The sequence below is a fragment of the Dermochelys coriacea genome, chromosome 10 (genome assembly GCF_009764565.3).
Source record: "Dermochelys coriacea isolate rDerCor1 chromosome 10, rDerCor1.pri.v4, whole genome shotgun sequence".
Lineage (NCBI taxonomy): Eukaryota > Metazoa > Chordata > Testudines > Dermochelyidae > Dermochelys > Dermochelys coriacea.
Genome location: NC_050077.1, coordinates 46,448,158 through 46,454,157, shown reverse-complemented (window position 1 = coordinate 46,454,157; position 6,000 = coordinate 46,448,158).

The following is a 6,000-nucleotide window of genomic DNA, read 5'->3' as shown; positions in this document are numbered from 1 at the left end:
CTGCAAAGATTCAGCAGCCATGGCTCACCATAAGTGACTTCTGCAGGGGCAGCTTGTTCTCTGGAAAGCAGAGAGATAATACGTTATTTTTTTGTTCCTGGGCACAAGTTAATTCCATTTCACTTTCTGTGTCATAGCAAAGCAGAAATTGCAAGTTTTATCTCACTTTCAGTTTTGTCCCAACACCTCGTCACTTGGTGCCTGCTACACGACAGGGTTCCTGCTTCCCAGCAAGACAATGGCAAGTGTCTTCTATACCTTTATCTGGCAAATTTGGCACATTTGCCTGATCTGGCAAGGGCTTTTGTAGGCCTGGGGAGAAAGGGATGGGAAGCAGAACATTGCTGTTGATGGTTTTTAAATTGTTTCAGGCTATGGTGGCATTGGAGGATGTGAATCTGCTGGAGATCCTAAACCAGAAAAGAGCAGTTGTTCCAGGCCTCTGATAGAAAACCATCCACTTAGGACATAGAAATCTTTCATTGTCTGAAAACAGATGAGCATATTAATGATTGAAGGGGATTACTGAACAACCAGAGTGGGCATGGAACATTTGCCTTGCCCGGAAATCTGACTGACCATCTGAAGTTTCTGTTGAATGAAAACTTCTCCTGCATCATTCCACAAGAGTGGACCAAAATTTGAACCAATATAAACTGGATGCGGAGCTATTGGTTCCATTCAGTTGCATTGAATAGATGTGTCTTTGCAACACATCTTTGGACCATGAATAATTCTTTAGCACCATGAGACTATGGTCGTTTTTTATGTTATCCCGATGCCAGCAGTATTTTAGTTTTGCTTGCTTCAGAATATACAGTGTTGCTAGTGCCAGTGTGAGACATATCACACACATATAGATGCCTACTGCAGTCCTGCTTGTGCAGGCTACCCTGATTCCTGCATTTGCTGTGGTTGTTTGACTTGTAATAATACATACAGTGCTATTTGCATGACTACGTCACTGCTTTCCCATGTGAAATAAGAACATCAGAACACCGAACTGGAAGGCACCTCATGGCTCACTGAATCCCACAGGCAATCCGTCATGTAATCCTGTTTAGAACCTTGACAAGCTCCATTTTAAAACTAGTCAGTTTTCTTGCCCTCACTACTCCTATTGGGAGGCTGTTCCAGAACCTCACTACCCTGATGATTAGAAACCTTCTAATTTCCTGCCTCAGTTTACCCATGACCAGTTTATATGCATTTGTTCTTGTGCCAATGTTGTCCTTTAGCTTCGGTAGCTCATCTCCGTCCCTGGTGTTCCCTCCTGATGTATTCATAGAGATCAATCAGATCTCTTCTCAGCTTTCGTTTTTTTAGGCTAACCCAATTTCAGCTCTTTTAGCCTCCTCTGACAATATAGATTCTTCATTCCCCTGATCATCCTAGCAGCCCTTCTCTGCACCTGTTTCAGTTTAAAATCAACTTTCTTGAACATGGGTGATCAGAATTGCACACAGAATTCCAGATGAGATCTTACCTTGTACAATGATAATAACACTTTCCTATCTCCACTGGAAATATCTTGCCTGATACATCTTAGGATTACATTTGCCTCTTTCACTGCCCCATGACATTGGTGGCTCATCATTAAGGCTACGATTTAGTCATGGAGGGCACAGCAGTCTCAGATTCCATGACTTTACCAGACCTCCGTGATGTGTCAGCAGCTGAAGCCAGGGCTGGAGGCAGGACTGTGCGCACCTGCCCTGCAACTGGGGCTAGAACCAGTACCCTGCAGCCCCTAAAATCAGGGACAGGTCACTGGATGTGAATTTTTGTTTATTGCCCGTGATCTGTCCATGACTTCAACTAAAAATAACGTTGACAAAATCGGAGCCTCACTCATCATCATCCTGCCATCGACTAATACGCCCAGGTTTTTCTCCTCCTCTGTCGTTTCCAACTGATGAGCTCCCAGCTTCTAGCAAAAATTATTGGTACTTGTCTCTAAGTGCATTACCTTGTACTTTCTTCTATTACAGTTCATCCTGTTTCTTTTATTTCAGTCCTCTAGGTCATCCAATTCTTCTTGTTTGATGATAACACCTCCCCACCATGTGTCATCAGCAAATTTCATTAGCATACTCCTGCTTTTTGTGCCAAGGTCACTAATAAAAATATTAAATAAGATCCTTCCGAAGACTAGTGCCGTGAGGAGCTCCACTAGTAACCTCCCTGCAGCTTGATCATTTCCCTTTCAGCACAACCCATTGTCATCTCCCTTTTAGCCAGTTCCATACCCACTTTCCAATTCTTGTACTAATCCCCATAGTCTCTATCTTAACTAAAACTGATTCCCTTCTGGCGCTGTATCAAATGCTTTACTGATGTCTAGATAGATTGGCCTTACCCTGCTTGGAATTCATCTTGGAGCAAGTGGCTGGGCAGCGAGGCAGAGTGAAAGCAGAGGCTGCTGTAAGCTGGGGCTATCAGGTGCGTGGGGTGTCAGGTGCAGGATCTGGGAGAGCTGAGAAACAGAACAAGGAGTTATTATAATAATTCAAGTCTCCATGGCAATAATGAGAAAATGTCACATTCCCCTCAGTTTTGGAATACCATTTTCATGGTCTCCTCCAGTCTGGGGAGATCTTGGATCTGACAAGGCATTTTCCACCTTACTTCCCCTTTGCATGGGAACTTCTGCTGTTGGTGTGGTGGATGGGCGTAGGGAGCAGGGCTTGTGGTTTGGGCTAGGGATTTTGAACTTGGAAGCCAGATGTGGGCAGCAGGGTTTGGGGACGTTGCATGGGTAGGGGGCTGGGGTTTGAAGGGTGCAGGTTATTAATTTCATTGGCACCTTTGCAGGCAGTCCTTACATTGCATGATGTCATCATGAGACGGGCAGAGAAGGGACTTGTTCAAAAAAGTGATGGACCAGAATGGTCTCCCCAGAATTGCTGAAAGATTAGGGCAAAGTGGGGGCACCCATATCCTTCCACTCATGGCCCCTCGATGATGTCTCTATGGTCTGAGAGTGCTGTTCAGCTTGCCCAGAAGAGTCCCACTCCAGTTAACCTGACCCAGCCCCTCAGACCAGGACTCTGTCTGATGGGCTACAGAAGTCAGCATGTGGCCACAGCACTGTTGGGAGTGGTGACAGCTTGGGCCAAGTAACCCAACTCTGATATGCTCATGGAGCTGACTCATTTCAATGTATTGAACTGCAGTATGCAAATTAGGAGACCTGAGCTATTCACAGAGCCCTGGCTCTAGGCTACAATCTGAGCTATGAGATATACTAAGATATTCACTCTGGTTTTAACTCCAATCAAGTTTCTTCAGATACAGCCTACAGACAGGATTTCAGAGAGTTTCAGTAACTACAAGGGAAGTTTGAGGAGTTGGTTATTCTGTTATTAGGATCATTTGGGACAAAAATTAGACTGACATGAAGGGCTAAATTCCCTTATAGACCCATTTAAAAATGAAATGTAATTCCTAAATGAATTAGCTAATTAACTTGTAAATTCTCAGACAATTCATTCTGTGCCCAAAGAGTGAATGCTGGGATTTTAGGAGGATACTTTGTATTCTTCCTACATAGCTAAGAGGTTGAATCCCTGCTTTAATTGAACAACGCAACTCACCCTTAACTATTAGGTTGAGACAAAGGTCAGATTAAGGAAGGGGTGGGCAAACTTTTTGGCCCGAGGGCCACATCTGGGTATGGAAATCGTATGGCAGGCCATGAATGCTCACAAAATTGGGGGTTGGGATGCGGGAGGGCTCCAGCTGGGGGTGTGGGCTTCGGGCTGGGGCTAAGGATGAGGGGTTGAGGCTGTAGGAGGGTGCTCTGGGCTGGGACCGAGAGATTCAGAGGGCGGGAGGGGGATCAGGGCTGGGACGGGGGCTTGGGGCACAGGAGGGAGTCAGGGTGGCAGGCTCTGGGTGACGCTTACCTCAAGCAGCTCCCAGACACAGCGACGTCCTCTCTCTGGCTCCTACATGGAGGCGTGGCCAGGCGGCTCTGCGCGCTTTCCTGTCTTCAGGTGCTGTGGTTCCTGGCCAATGGGAACTGCAGGGGATGGTGTTTGGGGTGGGGGCAGCGTGCGAAGCCCCCTAGCTGCCCCTATGCATAGGAGCTGGAGTGGGGATGTGCCGCTGCTTCCAGGAGCCGTGTGGAGTGGAGCAAGACCCTGACAGGCAAGCCCCAGACCCCACTTCCCAGCGGGAGCTCAAGGCCCTGATTAAAATATCTGGAGAGCTGGATATGGCCCCCAAGCCGTAGTTTGCCCACCTCTGGATTAAGGCATAACTAGGGCCCTAGCTCATGGAGTGACATGATCATCTCAGTTTAATTTTTTAATAGTTTCTAGCACCCATGGTTGGGAAAGACCATTAGAAAACATGACTTGAAGGTAACCGCTGAATCTGCAGAGAGCTTGAAACAATAGCGCTGAGGGAGGTCTGCCCCATTCATCTCAATGGGGTGTTAACTCTGAGGCCTGCTGCTCTGGACAGCCCCACCAGCAGCATCACCCCAACACATGACTCTTTGTGGCTGGAGAGAAAGAGTGCAGCAGATGGCCCATCCGCCCCAGCAGATATGCCCTGGCGACTGGAATAAACACTGAGGGCCTCCCCTGCTGCTGCCTCTGTTTCTCTTGGGGGAAGGAGGTCCCCTTCCACCAGCCCTCCAGAGGAGGTGTGTGAGACCTCACAACAAAATCTGGGCTGGAGGAGCAGAGCTATGGGGCATCCCATTTTTGGAGGACCCTAAGGCCCCAGATTGCTTTAAACTAGACCTAGTCACAACCAGTTCCTGAATCATCTCCAGATTCTGGTGATTCACGCTTCCCTTTGATGTTCCTATGATTCTTAGGGCAAAGTGTGATGCAGCTCTCTCTGGTTCTTTTTCTGAGTTGGCTCTCCCATCCCTTTTCTGAATCTACACACTCAAAAAGATGCAAAATAAAAGTTGTCATAAATATAAAGGGAAGGGTAAACACTTTTAAAATCCCTCCTGGCCAGAGGAAAAACCCTTTCACCTGTAAAGGGTTAAGAAGCTATGATTACCTCGCTGGCATCTGACCACAATGACCAATGAGGAGACAAGATACTTTCAAAGCTGGAGGGGGCTAGAAACAAAGGGTCTGGGTCTGTCTGGGTGATGCTTTTGCCGGGGACAGAACAGGAATGGAGTCTTAGAATTTCGTAAGTAATCTATCTAGACATGCATTAGATTATGATTTCTTTAAATGGCTGAGAAAATAAGCTGTACTCAATGGAATGGATATTCCTGTCTTTGTGTCTTTTTGTAACTTAAGGTTTTGCCTACAGGGATTCTCTATGTTTTGAATCTAATTACCCTGTAAGGTAATTACCATCCTGATTTTACAGAGGTGATTCTTTTTACTTTTTCTTCTATTAAAATTCTTCTTGTAAGAAACTGAATGCTTTTTTCATTGTTCTTAAGATCCAAGGGTTTGGGTCTGTGGTCACCTATGCAAATTGGTAAGGATTTTTATCAAACCTTCCCCAGGAAGGGGGGTGCAAGGTTTTGGTGAGGATTTTGGGGGGAAAGACGTTTCCAAACGACTCTTTCCCAATAATAAAGCCGGTTAGACGTTTGGTGATGGCAGCGAGAGTCCAAGGGCAAAAGGTAAAATAGTTTGTACCTTGGGGAAGTTTTACCTAAGCTGGTAAAAGTAAGCTTAGGAGGTTTTCATGCAGGTCCCCTCATCTGTACCCTAGAGTTCAGAGTGGGGAAGGAACCTTGATATGGTGGTAGAGTGATGGGATTAACTTGAAATCATTTTGAGATCAATTTGAGATTTTTTGAACCAGAAACACAGATTTTAAAAGGGAATTTTTTTTTCCTTTGGGGTGCTGGAAAGCAGGTTTCCAACTAGAAGCAGTTGGAGTTTTTTTTCTCTGCTTTGGGGACAGAGCAGAGACAAAAGGGAATTGTCTTTTGTGAGCTGGAGTTTTCTCTACCTAAAGGCAGGGTAGTTAACCTCCTGCAGGGAACTTCACAAGTCTTCACAGACC